A 24,487-nucleotide genomic window follows, 5' to 3' on the forward strand; every position below is an offset into this window, starting at 1 on the left:
AACCACGGGCTGCATCCGAAATTGCACACTTCCCTACTATACAGTAGGTGAAAAACAAAGGTCATCCTACTTCTTCCAGCGAGATTCTGAAGTGTGCATACAGTGGACGCTTTACTATCCCATGAGGCCACTGGGGAGGATTTGTGAGTGGCAGTGAAGCAATGCAACTGACGCTGGTACTGTAGGTCACATGATAAGGGCAACATGTCGAATATAGCAAAGACTATAGAATAACACAAGACACATCACTCGTATTGTTTTGAATGGGAGAAAGTGTAACGTGCAATATGGCGGAATAAGTCCTGCCTTCTAAATAAGAGCCAATCGCCGACTGGTAAAATCAATGAATCACTGCAGCGGCCGTTAGAAGCTCCGGTTCAAATAGAAACAGTCAGATGCACACCTCCGAAATGAGACACAAGAGACGCGCATTTAGGACTGCGCATGCGTATTAGCTTGATCCAGCCATGATTTGAGGGTTTAGAAACAAAATTTATGAGACAGTTGTCATTGGTGATTTCAAATATGAAATTTAATTGAAAGCTTGGCAAACAGCTTTGGAGAATTTGATGTTTCCCCTTTCAAAAAAATAGGAGCTGCACTTGAATGCCCGTGAGGCGTTTTAAAGATGGCCGCCGAGTGAAATGACTTGTCTTAAAGGGACTTTGAATGTAGTAGCCTACGTACTTTTTTATCGGTTGTAAAGTAATTACTAATTCAAAATAAGTAACCTACCTACTCAAGAATGTATGTAAAAAAGTATGTAAGTATGTAAAGAAACTTTGTTCTTAAACTAAATAAACAAACAAGGCATCTTGTTCATTAAAGAAATTAGCAAACTGTGATGTCTACATTATAGGCCTAGTAATAAACAAACTAAATGAGAAGGTTGTCTTAAATTTTAATAACGAGTATAGGCTAATAGCTAATGACTTCAGTCAACTCTGACTCAGGAAATAGTTTAAAGGTGCCGTAGAACGTCTTTTCAAAATATAAGTCTATAAGTGCAATATAAGTCTATAAGTCCCAGCTCTCGACTATAAGTGCAGTTATACAGTGCATAAACAAAGTTCACTAATATAACCCTCAAATGGATCTTTACAAGATGTGCGTCATTCATGCTGCATGCATCGATTCCTGTGAGTATAGTATTTATTTGGATGTTTACATTTGATTCTGAATGAGTTTGAGGCTATATGCTCTGTGGCTAACGGGCTAATGCTACACTGTTGGAGAGATTTATAAAGAATGAAGTTGTGCTTATGAATTATACAGACTGCAAGTGTTTAAAAATGAAAATAGCGACGGCTCTTGTCTCCGCGAATACAGTAATAAATGATGATAACTTTAACCACATTTAAAAGTACATTAGCAACATGCTAACGAAACATTTAGAAAGACAATTTACAAATATCACTAAAAATATCATGATATCATGGATCATGTCAGTTATTATTGCTCCATCTGCCAATTCTCGCTATTGTCCTTACTTGCTTACCTAGTCTGATGATTCAGCTGTGCACAGATCCAGACGTTAATACTGGCTGCCCTTGTCTAATGCCTTGAACATGGGCTGGCATATGCAAATATTGGGGTCGTACATATTAATGATCCCGACTGTTACGTAACAGTCTGTGTTATGTTGAGACTCGCCTGTTTTCCGTAGGTCTTTTAAACAAATGAGATTTATATAAGGAGAAGGAAGCAATGGAGTTTGAAACTCAACGTATGTCTTTTCCATGTACTGAACTCTTGTTATTCAACTATGCCAAGGTAAATTAAATTTTTGATTCTAGGGCACCTTTAAGACACTCACAGAACAAACGCATTGGGTTGTTCAGGCTATATAGGTAAACAAGCCTAGACTACTACACCCAAATGGGATTATATGGATTATGGAAGTTCAGGAGGCCTTCAATCAGTGAGCAATCATGGATGAAATATGGTGTGTTCAAGCTTTCATCTTTCGCTATCTTTATCTTTATTAGGCTAGTTGTCGTCCTTGATGTGAATGGGCCTTGAAAGTGGAATTTATAAAACCACAATGACCATAAATGTTGCATTTCTGTTACCAGAAGAAAAATAACAGTGACACTCAATATGTCAAAAACATGTAATAGGCCCCATGCTATTCCAAATTCAGTCACCAAAACAAATCTTTTTAGTGAACCGATTCAAAAGATTCGAATCACGTGGATGAATCGAACTCCCAACCACTAGTGTCTGTTGGGTGGGGTCTCCGGCTCAGCGGATTGAAAGGCGTGGCGTCGGTTGGTTTCGCGGGGAGTGACGTCAGTGGAGCTGTTCAAAGCGCGCTGGTGCTGGAAAGAAACTCAGCGTCGTCGTCAGCAGTTGCAACGCGGGGCGGAGAGGCGGAACACGGCGAGGGAAATCAGATATCTGGAAACTCGCAAGGAAATAGCGCGAAAGGAGGCACTCACCTGTTAGACTACCGAATTGTGAGTATAGAAAATATCCCATTCGACTGGTTTGAAAGGAAAAGTTACGCAGAGAGATGAAAGGGGAAGAAGGGTTTGCCTGTGAGTGCATCAGCATCACCTAACACGCTTCTTTGTGCGCCTGGAAGGGGTTTGCTCTATTTAAATGTTAGACTGCTTATTGATTAATTGTTTCGTAGAAATGCACTGCCTCTGGCTTTCAAGCTTTGATTTCGTAGCACTACTGGAATCGAGGGATTTGAATAATTTGCATGTGCTAGAGGCTGTGTGTTGGACTCGTATGTGATCACTTTATCCACCAACAGCCATCAGTTTGAGGCAAGGCATGCATTTAGAGTCAGGTATGCCTCACAGCATGTATTTTGACTGTGATATGTCAGATTTTACTGTTTCTAAATTCAAAATTAAAGGTGCATTTTCAGTTACAGCGTCGTGAAATTAAATATTTGTATCTTAAATCCATGTTTTCATATGCATACTTTCAGATAAGACTGCTAAGATTCAGAATTGTAGTAAGATGGAGTGATTTAGTGTGCAATTTAAACCACAGATCAAGGTGTGGCAGCTAGAGCGACTGTGTTTCTTTAACCCTATTTGTCTAGTTGTTCCAGGTTAATGCTATACAGGCTAAAAAGGTATTCTCTGTGACAAGGGACTGGTAGTGTAGTGTTAAACAACATACTCTCTAAAAAAAAGTTGGTGTGATCCTGTGAGATTCTGACTGCGCTTTTACTTGCACACACCTAAATGACCTAAAATACATGATAATGTTACCATTGAAATCGTGATCGTTCCTTAAAGTAATAATTTCACCCTAAAATTAAAATTTTGGTATTATTTACTCACCCTCATGTGGTTCCAAACTTGATTTTTTTGTGTTCCATGGATCACCAAAGAAAACATTTTTTTCCATGCAAAAGCAATTAAAATGTTATAAAAAACACCCAAAAGCATCATAAAAGTGCTTATGACTTGCAAGTCTTTTTGTAAGATTAAAAAGTCCAACATTTGAGTGAATAAATATTAATAATTTTCATTTTTGGCTGAACCGTCCCTTTAAAAGCTGCTCTTCTCTCTAATAGATTACGTGACTACTTCCCCACCTGCGTGATGTTAAGCATCATTATTGGAAGATAGCTTTTGCTTAGCCATTAAACCTCCCATGTTGTTTCCAGATTTATCGGTCCATTTTTCCTCCGGTCTTTAGAGAGCCTCTCAAGATAGGCATTAGGCCAAGTCACGACAGTGGGCGAGGGAATTGTGGTCACTGTATTGAAATAAGTGATGACGCAGTGCTAATCCGACACAGCGGGTCATTTGCTCACTGGATTTGCTGAAGTTTCTTCATTAGAGCACATTATCTGAATGTGAGACAAGCACAGGACATCAGGCAACACCGGTTCATGTCAAATACTCCGGTCAGTGTGCCAAAGCGGCCATCAGGAAGTGTTCACGTGGGGTTCTCGGGCAGATAGCCATACCTTCAGTAATTATGTCGAAACCATTAGAGGAACAGCTGAGAGGAGCTTGTGTCATCCTAATATGCTTCTTAAGAGCTGAAAAGCATGATACATTTAATCTGCCTTAGCAGGATGTGCTTCAGTGGAAGCCACAAAATAAATAGATACTGTCAAAGAATGATATAATGTAAGTTCAGTTCTCTTGTTGTTTCATTTTGTTTTCAGTGTCTCTCTGGACACTTTTTAAACTCATTTTCAACTATTCATTTTCATCCTTATGTAAAGCAAATGTGGGGGATTCTTCATTTAGTTTTGACTACTTGGAAAAAACTGCTTCATATACGTACAGTAAATACATTTATCACATCCTGGTCTAACTTTAGGAGTGATTTTAAATATGTTGATTGGAATGGTAATAATGTTTTTAAGTTTTTGGAGAAATTTGGTTACATATAGTTTTAGATATGCCTTTAATTTGCTAAGTTAGGATGCAGTCAGTTAACTTTGAACTATATCATTTTATATATATATATATATATATAAAGAAATAGATTGGTTTTTAATTAAAATGTGTAAAGAACAGAATTATTGGGGTAATGGAAACTTTTTCTATTGCAAAAAAATAAATAAATAATTGAAATTAATAAAAAAATGCATTCTCAAAATTTAAGCACACTTTATACATTTATTATAGAATCACAACATAGATTTTTTTAAATACATTTTTTTTAACTGCCTATTTAGGGGCATAATTAGAAATGCGCTGATTCAGGTTGCGGCCCCTTTAAATCGCGCGCTCTCCGCCCCCGCCCACTGCCTTAAACAGTGCATAAACAAAGTTTACACAAATTAATATAACCCTCAAAATGGATCTTTACAAAGTGTTCGTCATGCATACTGCATGCATGCGTCGGATTATGTGAGTATTGTATTTATTTGGATGTTTACATTTGATTCTGAATTAATTTGAGGCTGTGATCCGTGGCTAACGGCTAATGCTACACTGTTGGAGAGATTTATAAAGAATGAAGTTATGCTTATGAATTATACAGACTGCAAGTGTTTAATAATGAAAATAACGATGGCTCTTGTCTCCGTGAATACAGTAAGAAATGATGGTAACTTTAACCACATTTAACATTATATTAGCAACATGCTAACGAAACATTTACAATTATCACTAAAAAAATATCATGTTATCATGGATCATGTCAGATATTATCGCTCCATCTGCCATTTGATCGTTTGAGACTCACTGTATGTCATTTCCATGTACTAAACTCTTGTAATTTAACTATGCCGAGGTAAATTAAATTTTTGAATCTAGGGCACCTTTAATGTGGTAAAGAACTAAAATCCCCAAAAGCATTGGAATGACGTAATTGAGTTAAAAATTATGTATAAATATAAATCTATTGATTTCAAGATAATGATAATATGTAGAAACAATATATTTTATGTTTATTACAAAATATGCACATATTTGAGTTTGGGAGCATTTAGACACTGCAGAATTATGGGTAATGTAGTTTTTCAGCTGTAATTATTCGGTTCAACATTATTTAAAAAAAAATGAAATAATGCAGACTGGCGGCTTCAACAATAGTCATAACAACTCTTGGAGTGTTTGGCATAGTAATGATATGACAATCTTGATATGTTTTGTCTTGACGGAATAGATCTGCTACGCTGCTGCAACTGCTGCTGTTGGTTATTGCTGCTGCTACAGAGCAAGTAGACTTGCTACTGCCAAAACATACACAACACACTGCTGTGGCTGTACAATATAGCATACATGAATTACCTATAGCAGATCTATACAGGTGGAGCTGGGGAAGGTGGAGGGTTTCTGAAAGCACGCTGCACTGGTACAGCAAATGCTGACCAAGTATTTGAAGGTTGAGCAGCGAGCTCATTGGCTACTGATACAGCAGGAACCAATCAGCTGTGCACTTTAGAGAATGATGTGATTGTAAGCAGATTGAGTCACAATCAGAATAGAGGTTCATGACAGAACTACGTATATTTCGAACCTCATTGCTCACAGTATACTTTAATGGTTTATAAGATTTAAAAACTAAAGTGGTTGTTTTCTTCCTAAAATCATCCTAGTATATTTAATCATCCATATATAGATGATCTCCATCTGTTTTTCTGTTACTCTCTTATTTTGTGTTTTAGCTTGATCATGAATGTAAAGTGTGACTACTGTCGCTCTGGCATCTCTGGAGTCATTATGATTCAGCGATACGGGCAGGATTTGCTCAGATCTTGTGTCAGATGGCTTGTGTTCGAGAACAACTAGTTGCTGAATTTGCCAAAGTTTGCACAGATCATGCCGTATAATCTTTGAAGTGTATTCAAGAGTTTCGTTTTGAGACCATTTGTGCTACTTTGTATGAAGAAGAACAATGCTGGTTTGTTACTGTTGTGGCATAGTCAGTTTTAGTTTTTTAAATGTCACATTAAAAAACAAAAAACAACCAAAAAAAAACCAACACACATATCATCATGTTATTTTCCACAGTCTTGACTGTAAATACCATCATTTGTTGAAAATCTGTCAGTAAAGTTCTGCAAGCATCTTCTTGTTTCTTAACCAAAACTGATTTATTCTTGTTTCCAAGAAGACAGCAGAAACAAACAAAAGACAAGGTACAAACCTTGTGCTTCCACAGCTGATCACAAAAGAAGTTATGCCCCCTACTGACGTAAATACTACATCCTCTAAACATCCTGTTCTCTTAGAGACACACCATGTTAAATATCAAACACATTGTCCAGAAACTTTACGCTGACAAAAGACAAAAATGATCAAATAAACACAGAAAAAAGACTATTATTAAACATAAAATATGCTCAAATACGAATAACATTATGGCCTATAACATAAATGGGAATGCGGAATCCATCAACAACAATCCCGTGCAGCAGCAGGGTGGATTGTGATAGTGACGTGGCAGTCTATTTTTAGGACAGGTCTTTAGTTTTGCTACAGGTCAACAGACGTTACACTAGGGGAGCGCTGGGCCAGAAATAGGGCAGGTATAGCATTAGGGTACATGTGTGTGTGTGAATGTGTGAGTTTTGGGCACAGCTTGTTCAGCCTCATTCAAACACTGTGCTGAATTTCAAGGATGCTTTTGAGTGCTGAATGACGCGGCAGGCACAGTGAATCCATTCTGTGTGAGGTTTGCTAATGTTTTCTCATGCTGTGAGGGACTAAAGCAATGTTTGCACATGGAAATTTAGTGGTCAGATATATTCAAAAATACATGCCTACAATCCTAGATTGAGACACAAGATTTTAAAGGGATAGTTCATCCAGAAATTAAAATTGTACTCACAATCATGTTGTTCTAAATCTGTTTGTCTTTCTTTCTTATTAAAAGGAGATATTTAGACTGTGCTGGTTACTCTTTTCAATGTCATAGAGGATTTCAAGCTTCACATAGGATGCAAAAACATCCTAAAAGTATCATGGTCAGTACAATTTGAACTCGATAAATCCCCAAAACATTCTGATGCCATGCAATAGTGCTGTGCGCGAAACACACAAAATTCAAGCCAATAATCAGTCTTGTTCAACTAATTGGTCAGCTGATTTTAGGGGATGATGACTCTAGTGGCTGATTCTGATGCCTATTCATGCATTTTCTATTTCATAAATATCATAAAAGTATCAAAAGCATATTCCGTAGAACTACTGAGCAATATTCTATAGCCATATTAGTGATGGGTGCTTTCAAAACACTGCTTCATGAAGCTTTATGAATCTTTTGTTGTGAACCCTTGAACAAGTGTCTATGGTTTTTACCTGACCTCTGATCAGCTTTATGCACTTGTAGATGTTTTAATGAGACATTTGTATTATTAAAAGGAACAATAGTAGTTATGATCAGCAGGCGTTTTGAACGCTTCGAAATAGTGAATCATTTGGCGAAGCAATTGGTTCAATTGAACCTTATAGACCTTATGTAGCTCCACCCCTTTTCAGCACTGCGCTTGTTGTCTTTTGACTTCCGGTTTGTATTTCTACAGCGATCTTACGTTTTTATGAATGAACTGCTCGTTTTAAAATCGTCCCGGTCTACTGACATTTGTTAAGACATCTGCGTTAAACATAACAATGCTCATGATAACTTTCATTAAAGGTGCCCTAGAACTTTTTTTAAAAAGATGTAATATAAGTCTAAGGTGTCCCCTGAATGTGTCTGTGAAGTTTCAGCTCAAAATACCCCATAGATTTTTTTTTTATTAATTTTTTTAACTGCCTATTTTGGGGCATCATTATAAATGAGCCGATTCAGGGCTGCTGGCCCTTTAATTCTCGTGCTCCACGCCCACGGAGCTCGCGCTTGCCTTGAACAGTGCATAAACAAAGTTTACACAGCTAATATAACCCTCAAATGGATCTTTACAAAGTGTTCGGCATGCATGCGTCGGATTATGCGAGTATTGTATACCGTTATATTGTTTACATTTGATTCTGAATGAATTTGAGGCTGTGCTCCGTGGCTAACGGCTAATGCTACACTGTTGGAGAGATTTATAAAGAATGTAGTTGTGTTTATGAATTATACAGACTGCAAGTGTTTAAAAATGAAAATAGCGACGGCTCTTGTCTCCGTGAATACAGTAAGAAACGATGGTAACTTTAACCACATTTAACAGTACATTAGCAACATGCTAACGAAACATTTAGAAAGACAATTTACAAATATCACTAAAAATATCATGATATCATGGATCATGTCAGTTATTATTGCTCCATCTGCCATTTTTCGCTGTTGTTATTGCTTGCTTACCTAGTCTGATGATTCACCTGTGCACATCCAGACGTTCTGCCCTTGTCTAATGCCTTTTATAATGTTGGGAACATGGGCTGGCATATGCAAATATTGGGGGCATACACCCCGATTGTTACGTAACAGTCTGTGTTATGTTGAGATTCGCCTGTTCTTCGGAGGTCTTTAAACAAATGAGATTTATATAAGAACGAGGAAACAATGGAGTTTGAGACTCACTGTATGTCTTTTCCATGTACTGAACTCTTGTTATTTAACTATGCCAAGATAAATTCAATTTTTCATTCGAGGGCACCTTTAACTCTACAACAAGTAAATCCACGTCACCAGCTAATTATTCTTTGACAGCGATGACATAGAAATGTACAGGGCTGCCACAAAAACGGAAGTTCAAAGACAATTTTATAAAGATGGCGGCGTACTTGTTTCTCTGGTGCATAAGGTCTATAATCTGTTAATAATCAGACTGAAAAGCCTTCATCAAACAATCCTGTTGAGCTCAATTCAAATCAAATTTTGATCTGAGGTGCTGTAGATCTTAAATAATCAGTTTAACGGGAAGATTTTAGTAAACCTTTCAATCTGACTACTATCTCAACTGGATTAAAAAATAAATAACTTGTGTGTGTGATACATCTTACATTTTACGAATGTGTGTGTCTATTTACATCTTAGTCACTGGAGGAGATTGTAATATTTGCAAAGTACTTGTTATGATATTTAACAGTGCTTTTGCAAACTTTTCAGCATCCATTCATTTTAAATGCATGTAAAAAAATTGCATTTCACACAGGTTTGGAACGACATCAGGGTAAGTAAATGATGGCAAAATTTATTTTCTAGGTGAACTATCCCTTTAAATCTGTCTAAAGAACAATATTTACCTTACCATTTCCAAGCCAGACTTCTCTCCTGTGTGCTGGCTGATGTTGGCAGTGCTCTGTGAACAGACTGCATTAACATGAAGAGATTAGATGTCCTCTGCTGGTACACAGGGAAATATGAATGCAACGAGAGAGAAGGATTTGGTTTTTGTTCAGTTAATCTGCCAGAGCAGCACAATACGATTGTGTGTGTGTGTGTGTGTCCTTGTAGGTCATTTATAGAACATCGGCTGTGTGCTCAGCTCTGGTTTTAACACTACCTAGCCATCCATCCATTAATGGATTGACAGGCATTTGGTGAAGTGATATGTTATTTTGATATAGGATCGCTTTAGCTGCGTGATAATGATAATCGTAATAATTGTGGGAAGCTCTTGTATGGATGGAGATAACTGTGTTTGACATGATTGGAGCTGGAGTGTGTGATTAGGACCCATGCTTTGCGTTTGCTCTTTCTAACTCTGGCTCCGTCCCTATTTTAGGGCTGTGGTTGTGGGAGAAACTCCAGTTAAGAGTCTCAGCCCGGCTGAGAGACGCTGGTTGTGGGTGTATGCGCTCAAGGCCATGGCTGCTGGTAGATTACAGAGGGTGCTTCGGTTCAGAACCACCCTACTGCACCCTGCTCTTTCCGTCAGGGGTCGGTCGGCTCAGGGATGAGGTCTGTCATTACCTGCAGGATATGAGCTGACCTCGAAACAGATGAGAGGCTTTTCTGGTGAAGAGATGTGAGTGTGTGCAGGTTGAGGTTGGAAATGTGTGCTAGTGTGTGAAGTCATTTGATAATTTCTGGGGGGTCAGATGTTTGGTGCGACGACCATAGCGGCTGATGCTGGTATATTTTCGTGCATTTCTGTTTTGGTTCAAACTGAGTATGCCGTGTCTGATTTGTAATATCACTTTTGTGGTTATTTAGGCAAAAATTTCACCCACAAATGAAAAGTCATCATTTACTCACCCTCAAGTTGTCCCAAACCTGTATGAATTTTTTGTCCCCTGCTGAACACAAAAGAATATATTTTGAAGAATGTCGGTAACAAAAAAGTTGATATTGACTTCTATAGTATTTTTTTTTTTTTTAACATACTATAGAAGTCAGTGGGGCCTATCAACTGTTTGGTTTTAGGTTTGAGCTGAAACTAAATATAAATATACATAAAATTAAAATGGAAATGTTTAATTTCTTTATGCTTGGTCTCATTGTGAATTAGGGCTGTTCAATGATAATTGTGATTATCGTGTACAAAATAAGAGTCTGTGTTTACGTAATATATGTGTGTTTTTTTGTGTATAATTATTATGCATATATAAATAAACAAATTCATGTATATATTTAAGAAAAAATATCTTATATTTCTATTAAAAATATTTACATTTATATATAATATAAATATATGAAAATATAAATATATATATTTATACATGCATATATTTCTTAAATATATACATGTATGTGTGTGTATTTATATATACATAATAATTATACACAAAAAAACACACATATATTATGTAAACACTCTTATTTTGTACACAATAATCACGATTATCGTTGAACAGCCCTATTGTGAACAATTAATTACTTTGTTATTCTAATAATAATAATTATTATTATTACTACTACTACATATTTTACTGTAAAAATAAAAAATTATTTTCATGATTTGTTATCACAACATTTTTTCTTTTGTCAGATCAACTTCAATAATTAATGTGGTTCAGATAACATAACATTTTGCCTTCATTGTATTAACTCAAATTTCTAATTTCAATGAAACAAAAACTACAAATATAGAAAGACGGTTCACTCCTATTAGTTATGAATGGGAGAATCTGCAAAGTAAAAGAGCCAATCGCTGATTGATAAAGTCATTGTGTCACTGCAGCTGCCGTTAGAAACTCCGGTTCCCATAGAAACCTGACACTCGCGCTTAGGACTGCATATGCGCACTGACTCGTCTAGCCTGAAAAATAAGCTTTTTTAATGCTATTTGAGCATAAGAAACAACATTTATGGGAAAGTTCATTTCAGATTTTGTTGCTGATTTGAAATATTTAATTGTGAGTTCGCCGAGCAGTTTTTTTTTTTTTTTTTTTTGAGATTTTAGGATTCCCTCATTCAGATAGATAGGACTGCCCAGAGGCATTGCAAACATGGCCGCCGAGTGAACAGAAAGGGACTTTGAATGAACTCTTACTTTTTTAAGTTAAACCAATTATTCTTTTTTTTTTTCTTTTTTTTTTAAACAGTGTATCATTGTTCTATTGTCCTATTTAGGCATTGTTCTAGCAAACTCACATTTATTGTTTTTTTTAAAGGTGCCCTAGAACGTCTTTTTAAAAGATGTAATATAAGTCTAAGGTGTCCCCTGAATGTGTCTGTGAAGTTTCAGCTCAAAATACCCCATAGATTTTTTTTTTTATTAATTTTTTTAACTGCCTATTTTGGGGCATCATTAAAGGTCCCGTTCTTCGTGATCCCATGTTTCAGACTTTAGTTAGTGTGTAATGTTGTTGTTAGAGTATAAATAAAATCTGTAAAATTTTAAAGCTCAAAGTTCAATGCCAAGCGAGATATTTTATTTAACAGAAGTCGCCTACATCGAACGGCCAGTTTGGACTACATCCCTCTACTTCCTTCTTTAATGACGTCACTAAAACAGTTTTTTGACTAACCTCCGCCCACAGGAATACACAAGAGTTGCGTATGTAGAGTGTGTTTGTCGCCATGTCGTCGAAACGCTGTTATTTTCATCCCGCAGTCCAATCACCGGGTCTGATTCCGGCTCAAATTGATAGGGTAAAATTAAAGACATGTTTACAATAACACTGAGTGCGTGCTTCTCGTTATGGTAAGAGGCGTGACCTTTCCGGGCAAGGTTCGCTCAGAGCTGTCGAATCACAACACAGGAACCGCTGGCACAATCAGAACTCGTTACGTATTTCTGAAGGAGGGACTTCATAGAACAAGAAAGTCATCAGCCCGTTTTTATGACAGTGGAAACAGCGGTATACAGATAAGTAAATTATGTGAAAAATACTGTGTTTTTTTACACGCGAAACATAAACACATGTTATATTGCACACTATAAACACAATCAAAGCTTCAAAAAACCACGAAAAACGGGACCTTTAACTATGCACCAATTCAGGCTGCGGCCCTTTAATTCTCGTGCTCCCCCGCCCCCGGAACTTACGCTTGCCTTGAACAGCATAAACAAAGTTCACACAGCTAATATAACCCTCAAAATGGATCTTTACAAAGTGTTCGTCATGCAGCATGTCTAATCGCGTAAGTATTGTATTTATTTGGATGTTTACATTTGATTCTGAATGAATTTGAGGCTGTGCTCCATGGCTAACGGCTAATGCTACACTGTTGGAGAGATTTATAAAGAATGAAGTTGTGTTTATGCATTATACAGACTGCAAGTGTTTAATAATGAAAATAGCGATGGCTCTTGTCTCCGTGAATACAGTAAGAAACGATGGTAACTTTAACCACATTTAACAGTACATTAGCAACATGCTAACGAAACATTTAGAAAGACAATTTACAAATATCACTAAAAATATCATGATATCATGGATCATGTCAGTTATTATTGCTCCATCTGCCATTCTTCGCTATTGTTCTTGCTTGCTTACCTAGTCTGATGATTCAGCTGTGCACATCCAGACGTTCTGCCCTTGTCTAATGTCTCGATCATGGGCTGGCATATGCAAATATTGGGGGCGTACATATTAATGATCCCGACTGTTATGTAACAGTCGGCGTTATGTTGAGATTCGCCTGTTCTTCAGAGGTCTTTTAAACAAATGAGATTTATATAAGAAGGAGGAAACAATGCTGTTTGAGACTCAGTGTATGTCTTTTCCATGTACTGAACTCTTGTTATTCAACTATGCCAAGGTAAATTCAATATTTAATTCTAGGGCACCTTTAAATTAATTCCAGATGGATAAAATTAAATCCCTTCCTACTTTTTTTCTTCTCACTGACTATCCTCTTTTATTTTGTCAGATTACATAAGCAAAATGGGTTGCAAACAAAAATTCACATTTATTTTAAATAGGAGGGCTGTTTTTCTTTCAAATAAATGGCATTTGGTTCGACATTTTGTAATCTAATCATGATGATTTATGCATTTTTAAACAAATGGTAGCCTGTAAATACTTTATGGGCCTCTGTTTGTGTATGGCAAATGTGTGTGTGTGTGTCTGTGTGTAATTAAGCTTGATGGTCCCCTGCTATTATAAACAAGTAGCAGCTCTACACATCAGAGACGTATAGATGTTAATGTGGGCTGCTGCGGTGCCAGGCAGCAGGAGAGGGTGTCGTAGGTGCTGATGCTGTCACAGAACTTGTTATGATCAGCAGGAGAACCAAAAGAACATGTGCACCATCTCTGTCCTGCTGGGACACCCTCTCTCTCCCTTTTTCTGCCACATATGACCTACTGCTCACCTCGGTTTCCTTTGCCTGAGAGTGGCGTTTGGTTTTAGGGCGGTTTCCCTGGCAACTCTGTTCTCTTATGCTTGAGTTCGCACTGACAATGCCGCCCCCTTTCCACCCCTCCCATCCTCTTCTGGAGCTCTGGGCTGTGCCTGTCTCGTTCTGTTCATCTGCTCTGGCTGTGATGTAATAAGACATGAAGGATCAGGTGCTCTCATCTAGACACATCAACTCTGACTGTCTCAAACCGCATGATGGACTCACTGAGACACAGAGGAACCACAAAGTAGTTATAGGCCTATATTTCAGCCTTGGCAGATTAGATTCAGGCTATTTTGAGATTATTGTCTTGGCCGATTAACAGCCTGGTGTCTGTTTTGAAATTTACCAGCAGTCTTTCCAATGGATTGTTATTTATTTGGGGTGTTAAATTCCGATATTTTGTGATATAGCATAATTATTTCTGCTCCTCTGAAGGGCTTTTCACACTTGAAATAGTTAACCCTGGGTCATTCTAAACCCAGGGTAAACGGAATCCTGGGTTATCTTGCTCCACATTTCACACTGCTCATAATTTATCTAGAGTTAACAATTAATCCTGGGTACTCGTAAGATGAAGTTTCACATTCCTAAACCCTGGGTTAACATTCTTATTTGCATATTTGCAGTGTCAGTGTCATTGATCATTGGATAAACGCAGCATGCGACCTGTTTACATAAATCTCTAGCATTGCGCATCTTCGTATTGTCGGCTGTACTATTTATTGAGTTTATACTGAATGGACATTTCAGACTCTAAAGGTAAGAAGGAAACGGTCTCTTCTTCACTCAAATTGTCGCGTTTTCTGTCAGGATTTGACATTTTTCCTCTCAAACGCTGAATTTACTGTTTATATGGATCAATGACATGTCATTTTTTTTTCCCAAAGGCCTTAATAATAATAAAAAAGAAAGATATGACATCCAAAGTATGTAAGGTAGTACAACTAGATCTCTTTTATTGAATTTTATTTATTTTGCACCATATAAAAGTATTTTAAAGATTTTAAAGCGTCAAAAGGTCATTTCAAAGGCCAATACAGCCATTTCATTTGTGATTAAAGTATCTTAAAATGTAATAAATGTATTTTTTTTTTTTTATTCTGGCATGATTTTATAACCTCATATATCAACATAGTGCAAAATGGTATTAAAATTATGTGTAGAAGTTGTTGCTTTGTTATGTGAAAGAATGTCCAGAAAAATGAATTGCATTGATGTCATTCGGAGTAACCAATATAAAGTGACCATTTTGGATCAAGTAATGCGGTCAGTATCATGTGACAGGATGTGACATCATTCAGACACATGCAAAGGACCACATGCTTATGAAGCAAAGTAGCTAACTCTCTTTTAACTATTTGAAAAATTCATGTTTTCACATCAGGTCATTCGGTACAACCGCTATAAAACATGTAACATGTTGTCATATTTTAAAAACTTGTACTAAATATAAAATGTTTAATTGTCCTTTTGCTAGCCAGCAAAAGCCAATCGGCCTATTCGGAAATATTGTCATTCGGTATAACCAAAATTTTGGTTAAACTGAATGACTTTTTTATATATATATTGTAATTACTCGTCTGATTTGGCTGGCATTGCGGAAGCCAAAAATTGGCATTTTTTTATGACAGGTTACAAAAGTGCTGTATTTTCTCAGTCTTTGTATATTGTTTTAATGTATTACTCTAAGCATATAACATTTTAGAATTGAAATTGAATTGTTTTTTAACAGGCCGAATAAAAACAAATACATAGTTGTTATCAAATTGGTTTTCAGTCATAAAATTAATTGGCTTTGGTATCAGTCAGAATGTAATGTCTGTGTTATAGCTTCTCATTTTGTGGGAAAAAAAAAAAATATTGGAAGAATAAAGTAATCAAATGACTCATTTGCATCAGAGCTGAGGAACATTTGGATGACATGTCTGATTGTGGCTTGTTTTCCCTTACTATGCATGTTTGGATGATACTGTGCTGAATGTACACTATTTTCAATCTGTCTTCAAAATGCCTTTGACCACATTAAATGTACTGGAAAAACTGTTATAGAGAGAAACACATAAACACATGTCAGTGGTCTTCAATCTGAGCAATGTAGAGCAAATCAATCCACAACATAGAGCTACAGTATATTTGTTCCTCGAGAGAGGATTTAAACTTGTGATGCGTTATGTTGTATTTATGTGTGTGTGTGTGTGTTTGTACACGTGTTTTATTTTCATTTGCATACATGTGTGCTTTCGAAGGCAGGTCAGGGTTTATTGATTTGCAAGTTGTCTTTGTGTTCAGCCACAAGTCTAAAAGCAATTTGTATTTGTGTGAATCACTTAGGGTCAGGCGTACAGATGGAAAAAGCGAACGAGACGGAGAGAGATGTGAAATGTGGGTGGGGGGGGAGGAGAGCCAGGTTAAATGACCACAGAGAAAATATCATAGAGGAATTGTTCCTCTAGTAAACACAGTATACGTATAGTAGTGGAAAGCGTGTGCCTGTGTGTGTAGCAGAGTATTGATCCAGCATGATCTAGATTTGAGAGTATATTTAGAGCAAACACCCTGTAGAGATGGGGGGGCCCATATGGGCCACTGCCCAAGAGCATGATGGGTAATACTGAATCATCATCATAATCCTCGGCCGTCATTCCACAAACTGAAGGATCTGTGCATAGCAGCTTTAATTCATTCAAAGACGAACACACAAGTACAATAGGGTCTGCATGAGACTACTAGAAACAATGCTTGTCTTTATTTTTTTCTATTTTGATATTTGATCATTTATTTATATTAACTGAATGTATATTTGAAACGTTTAATTAACAATTTGAGTGAAATTATTAAATATGTATATTTTTAACCTGATGATCCATATTATATCCAGCATGATTGTAGAATGTTTAAGAGCAGCTGCTCTGTGGTTTTAACCTTTTGTACAAAGGACTTAACATAGTCAAAATCACAAATCTGCTTACATTTTCATTTGTGACCTAGAAATTGTTTAATCTTAAATATGTCTTGTTCATTTTAGATCATAAACTTTCTTTTGTTGTTTTTGTTTTTGTCAGGATTCTCTCATTTTGTTTATTTTCAAAGCAAAAATACCATATTTCCAGTGTTGAACCCCACTGTACAGTATATGCATACACACATCACAAGAAATGAACAGTGAGAGAAATCTCGCACAGCCATATCTAATAGCACCTTGCCTCTCCTCTGCCGTCCTACGCACTTCTTCACTCAAACACTCTCTGTCTGTCTTGCCCCTGGATGCCACTCAATCTCACAAGCGCCCACACAGTAAAAGCACTCATCACCTTGTGTAACCAGGTGTCAGGGAGTCTGGGTGAGTAATGGTCGCTCCCCGCTGAATGGAAGCCAGACTTGAGTTATCTGCTGCTCTTTGGACGACAGATAATCGCAATGATCATTCCTCTAATGGCAGTAATTCAGTTCATTAAACCAGTTCCCTGCATTAAACTGCATTCAAATTTGAGGGATAAACTCATGTAAGGGGTGACAGAACCAGTCTTGTCTTTACAAAAGTTGCTTTGTAGGTAGAAATGCCATTTTAAGTGTATGAATCATAATTTTTTTTTTTTTATCATACTTTATATACTATAAAATTGTGCCAAATTGTGGCTCTCTTTTTAAATAAATTCATAATTAAAATGTTCTTAAGAATAAAAAAAACTCTGCTGACTTTATACAGGGAGCCTTTCTTGCACATTACTATAATATTAAAGGTTACAATTAACAGCAGAGCCAAAAATATTCAATTCAGTTGGTATTTATTTATGGATATAATAATCAACACTCAAACAAATTGCACATAAGGCAGGTTTTGCATTAACTTCTAAATCTAATTATAAATGTATTTTTCTATTACAATTCATTTTTTAAATATAATCATTAACAGTTATTGTCATAAGTTGTTTTTATGACAAATTTATTTAAACATATGTTAGATAATTAAGAAATTATTAACTGGTAAAGTACATATAATGAATATATAGCTAATATAGTGCATATATTTAGTGAAATGCTCCCTCTAGAGTTCATTAGTGAACTAACATGCTGTGGACACTAAATGACTTGCCTGAGGTAAATGTAATGCTACACTGTAAAAAAAAATCCCAGTAAAATTTACGGTAAAAAACGGCCAGAACTTTACCGTAAAAAATACAGTAGCGACGTAAAAAAAATCTGTTAAATTTACGGTAAAATAACGTATTTCATTAACTGATATAATGTTAATTTAACAACCTAATGAAGTACTAATATCTGTTTTGCACCTTTATAATACAATGACAGTCACCAAACACAGTGGTGATGAGAGTCACATGATGACTCAAAGTTCATCACAAGCAGATTTTCCACAAGCTGAGAAGGACAACACTAACATATAGAAGGTGCACACAGTGTCATTCACACACACACTAAACACCATCATGGTAACATGCATGCATTTTAAAAATGCAATAAACATTAATTTAACAACATTAGATGTAACATAAAACCCTAATGTACATAACTGATTAGAAAAAAATGAGAAAAACTAAGAAGAAACAGAGTTATTTCAACGAAAATATATCACATGTGAAGTGTCACGCAGGGAATTGTGGGAATGTCAATTTACGGTTTTTCACTGTAAATTTTACAATGAATTGTTATTTTTCACTTCCAAAAACTGTGAATTTAACGGTATTTTACTGTAAAATTACATTAAATGTACCGTTAGATCTATTACAGTTATTCACCGTATATAGTACGGAAACTTTCTGTAAACCAATTGACAGTTTTTCACCGCAGCATTTTTACAGTCTTTTACTATTAAAATCACGGTCATTTTTTACAGTGTAGTGAGATATTATTTTCAAGCTGTTTTATTGATGTCTTTCCACAGTTGAAACACTGGTTGAGAGATTACATGTAAACTTTAGGCTTGTTTGAAATGCATCGGTGCTGCGCAGACCGATCGGCGTATGACATTAAAGTACTACGAGAACGACTGGAGACCATACAACTCCTTACGCTTTTGAATCGCTCTCGCGGTACGTTGATGTCATTCACCGATCGGTCTGTGCAGCGCTGATGCATTTCGAAGAAGCCTAAATCTATGCATAACTTGTCTGCTCTTCTTCTTCTGCACCGGAGGTTAGCAAACAGCATTGCATTACCGCACGCGCCCCCTTCTGGATTGGAGTGTGGATCACACATGACTGACTGTATTCGTCGTCTGACTGTATGCATCGAACTCTGACATCCGTACCATAACGGATGCCAGACTTTTTGTCACAGTCAAGCACTTATTTATTTTTTCTTTAATACTTCAAATTTATTATCACAATAAAACAAAAAACAGTAGGAGGTTTGTTGTTAAACAGCCCTTGGTTGCCAGATTGATAAGGATTATGCCTGCATTGATTAATGATGGATTATTGAGGATCTGACGGTCATAATCCCTCCACAAAGGTGTCACATTGATTAGCAGCTGAAATGAGCTTTATCTACCATGCAGCAGAAATGCCATTTGATCTGTTGATGGATTAAATTATATCACAAACATTCTTCCACTGCAATTAGCCCATATTTGAGTGTGAGAATACTCAAGAGAGGCAATGCTTCGGCTGGAATTTCCTCATCTCATTTAAATTGTGCAATGTGTACGACTTAAATGAGTGCGATATTCAGCTTCATTAACACCTTGCATACAGCAAGTGTTGTCATCATGGGATTTGAAGACACTTGTCTGGTGATTGCTGTCCCTTGTCAATCCTGTGCATTTTTTTTTCAATTATATTAAGTGTAGGCCAGAAAGCCATTTGCGAACAGTACATTGATTACAGTTTAGCATCTGCTATGATAGTAAACATAAATTACCAAAATTTTAGAACAACATTCACATGTTTTTACAATGTTTATTGCCTGGATATTACTAGACTATGCTCTTTTTTCAAGATGATTATGTTTATTATGTTTGCGTACAGAAGTTGCAGTTAAAATAGAACTTGATGTGTTCCTTATGAGACATTCATACACTGTATAATGTTTTTTACAGTGAAAAACCCTGTTTTATATATATATATATATATATATATATATATATATATATATATATATATATATATATATATATATATATATATATATATATATATATTTAACAGGGTTTTTCCACTGTAAAAAACATTATACAGTGTATGAATATCTCATAAGGAACATTTAATATATATATATATCAATCATTGATTGATATATATATCAATCTGTTTCTATGTTGTAAAATATTTGTTTATATTTCACTTGTACATACATTTTAAGAAATATTTTGCTTTTCAAATTGGAGAACTCTCTTTGATGGAAGAATAAACAACTTTAATTTTGCAGCTTTAAATGCAATAATTAATCAGGCTTATTTTTAGTTTGATGTGGCAGCTTCTCCTTGTAAATTACTATTTTATTTCATTTTATGCTAATTTATTTTACTTTATTCTATGCTATTTTATTTTATGCTATTTTGTTTTATGCTATTTTATTTTATTTTATTTTATGCTTTTTTATTTTATGCTATTTTATTTTATTTTATGCTTTTTTATTTTATGCTATTTTTATTTTATGCTATTTTATTTTATGCTATTTTATTTTATTTTATGCTATTTTATTTTATGCTTTTTTATTTTATGCTATTTTATTTTATGCTATTTTATTTTATTTTATGCTATTTTGTTTTATGCTATTTTATTTTATTTTATGCTATTTTATTTTATGCTTTTTTATTTTATGCTATTTTATTTTATGCTATTTTTTTATTTTATTTTATGCTATTTTGTTTTATGCTATTTATGCTATTTTATTTTATTTTATTTTATTTTATGCTATTTTATTTTATTTTATGCTTCTTTTATTTTATGCTATTTTGTTTTATGCTATTTTATTTTATTTTATTTTATTTTATTTTATTTTATTTTATGCTATTTTATTTTATGCTTTTTTATTTTATGCTATTTTATTTTATGCTATTTTATTTTATTTTATGCTATTTTATTTTATGCTTTTTTATTTTATGCTATTTTATTTTATGCTATTTTGTTTTATGTTATTTATGCTATTTTATTTTATTTTATTTTATGCTATTTTATTTTATGCTTTTTTATTTTATGCTATTTTGTTTTATGCTATTTTATTTTATTTTATGCTATTTTATTTTATGCTATTTTATTTTATGCTATTTTATTTTATTTTATTTTATGCTATTTTGTTTTATGCTATTTATGCTATTTTATTTTATTTTATTTTATGCTATTTTATTTTATTTTATGCTTCTTTTATTTTATGCTATTTTGTTTTATGCTATTTTATTTTATTTTATGCTATTTTATTTTATGCTATTTTATTTTATTTTATGCTATTTTATTTTATGCTTTTTTATTTTATGCTATTTTATTTTATGCTTATGCTATTTTATTTATGCTATTTTATTTTATTTTATGCTATTTTGTTTTATGCTATTTTATTTTATTTTATGCTATTTTGTTTTATGCTATTTTATTTTATTTTATTTTATTTTATGCTATTTTATTTTATTTTATGCTATTTTATTTTATGCTTTTTTATTTTATGCTATTTTATTTTATGCTATTTTGTTTTATGTTATTTATGCTATTTTATTTTATTTTATTTTATGCTATTTTATTTTATGCTTTTTTATTTTATGCTATTTTGTTTTATGCTATTTTATTTATTTTATTTTATTTTATGCTATTTTATTTTATGCTATTTTGTTTTATTTTATGCTATTTCATTTTATTTTATGCTATTTTATTTTATTTCATTTTATGCTATGCTATTTTATTTTATTTTATTTTATTTATATTTTGCTTGAAGACATTACCTTTAGTCATTTTAGACCACTAAGGTACAGCTGAAGTACAGATAAGTGTAGATTAAATAATATTTTTGTGTTTGTATGTGGGTGTGTGTCATACTGAAGGGGCATTGACCAGACTGATAGACAACAGCAATACTGTTCATGAGTGAGTGCAGTGTCGCCATGGCAACAAACTCCCCTGAGTGTGCTCAGTGCAGTGTCAGTCGCTCGCTCTGGTGCACATACACACACACACACACGCACACATACACATTAGTCAAGAATAAGCAATGGCCAAGTTCCACAGGAAATTAAAAGATGAGATAAATGAACCTGACGTAAAAGTGATAGGAGCACCTCAGGGTTTGTGCGTATGTCGCAATATGTTTCATTAAGCTATCTTTGTTGATTCTATGAAAGTATGAAGTAAATTATCTGTATGGATCATGTTTCAGGCCTTTACACTTATGCTGTCTCTTCCTTTCTTTATGGCTATCGCTCTCTCTTCCTGTGGTCCATTAATAATGAACCAATAGGAAAGTGTGCACAGAGCTGCTGATGAGTTTGCATTGATCTCTAAAGTTACCAGATACAAAATCAGCACCTCACGCACACAAAAAAACACAGAGACCTGTCCACACCCAAACACACATGCACACAAACAAATGAGTCTTGAGTTCACAGGAAGCCTAACTCTTAAACATGCACATTCGTTTTCAAATGCTTTCTTAAAGGAATAACACATAATTACAACCCCAATTCTAGAAAACTTGGGACATTTTGTAAATTGTAATAAAATCAAGAATCTGTGATTTGTTAACTCTCTTTAACATTTATTTAGCTGACAAAAGTACAAAGAAAAGGGCTCGAAGGTCACACACATTCAACGGTCACCTGCCTTGCCCTAAACCGACTGAGATTCCTTCAATCTTTTCACAATATTATGTATGGTAGATCCTGAAAGACCTAAATTCTTGCACTGACAAATGTGATTTTTGAATTGTTTGACAATTTCCTCATGAAATTTGGCACAAAGTGGTGCTCCATGACCCATCTTTGTATGGTTGATTTAGTAATATAGCGGTTGTATGATATATTACGATATTATGATACTATATGCCTTTGTTGAACTAAATGATGTTCAAAGTGTTTCTAAGGATGCTTCTTTTAGAAAGCAGCTGTCTGACTCTGAGATGACAAACAGGAACATGGTTTGTTCATGGTTTGTGTTAGCAACACATTATTAGTTTGATAACGAGGTTAAGCAAAAGGCTAATGATATTAATTGCCGTTATGTGTCCGACGTTGTAAAGAGCGATACCGTTGTGCAGCGTTTACCTCGGTAAGTTGACCGAGTGGATCTCTGAGCTCGTGCGAGTGAGTGGAGGCGGGGCTAATTATCATATTCATAGATCCGTGTATACTAAATGAGGCAAGGGTGTAGAGTTACATTCAAGCTATTTTAAGACATTTTTTTTACAGGAAAAAAACATTTTGGTGATCAAATACAAGTTTTAAGGGATACAATTATTGATGGGGGACTTTAAATAAACTTTAAAGAGAATTAACAAATCACAGATTCTTTATTTCATTACATTTTACAAAATATTCCAACTTTTCTGGAATTGGGGTTGTACATAGATCATGTCTATTTTTATTTTATTTTAATATTTTCTATTTATTTTATTGTAACAATATTGTATTTATGTACATGAAACATTCTCTTAAAGAGACAGTAACCAAATCACATTTATTTTCTAAATTGTCATAATTTTATCAACCTTGAGGAGGACATTAGCATATCTCTAAACTTATTTCTCATTTTAATTTCATAGTTTTAGTTAGTTTAATATAGATTTTTCCCTTTTGATTTTGGGGTGAACCTATATGTTCATGATAATTTTTGTGAGATTCACCTGCAGAAAATAAACTTAATACTTATGCTTGAGTTGTACAGAACAGATTCTTTGTTTATACATTTATATTCGCTGCTAAACGGTCACAGTCATCGACGTGACATTTCTCAGTGTCTCTCTCTTTCCTCATGGGGAAAGTTGTGATCAGTATTGATTAGAAGGTGAAGGATTCGTGTTTAAACGGATCTATAGCTGAGGCTTTCTAAACAAAGTGTTAGGTAACAGACTTTCTGTTGTTGTTCGCATTCATTTCGTTTATTGCCTTGATTATCAGGCTTCTGGTCTGTTCTGGAGCAATATTGACTCTCGAAGACAAGTTATTGAAGGCACACAAAACCTTTAAGTGCATACACTTAATGTAAACACACGGAGCAGTGGCTGGGTTGATGAAAACAACAGAAGTCTCCTGAACACAACGAGAGTTGTTTCAACACTACACAAATAGAAAAGAAAAGAAAAATGAGATCTCTGTAATATCGCCATTGTTACTCCTAGACATCAGTTTATTAGATGGAGAGCAAAGAGAGACTTACATCTTATTTATAGTGTGTCCCCTCTAGGGTTTCATAAGATATCGCAACATTTTTTCAAATTGTGCTCAGAT

At 34.7% G+C, this 24,487-nt stretch overlaps 1 protein-coding gene across 1 annotated transcript in view; it reads left to right on the plus strand.

Annotated features, from left to right (window-relative positions):
• Positions 1 to 2,309: 2,309 nt before the first annotated feature.
• Positions 2,310 to 24,487, plus strand: part of smpd3 (sphingomyelin phosphodiesterase 3) — a 55,133-nt gene continuing 32,955 nt past the window's right edge. The window contains exon 1 of the mRNA XM_048158723.1: positions 2,310 to 2,459. The gene's annotated coding sequence lies outside the window, so the exon portion shown is untranslated. The remainder of the gene's footprint in view (positions 2,460 to 24,487) is intronic.

The sequence above is a fragment of the Megalobrama amblycephala genome, linkage group LG15 (assembly GCF_018812025.1).
Source record: "Megalobrama amblycephala isolate DHTTF-2021 linkage group LG15, ASM1881202v1, whole genome shotgun sequence".
Lineage (NCBI taxonomy): Eukaryota > Metazoa > Chordata > Actinopteri > Cypriniformes > Xenocyprididae > Megalobrama > Megalobrama amblycephala.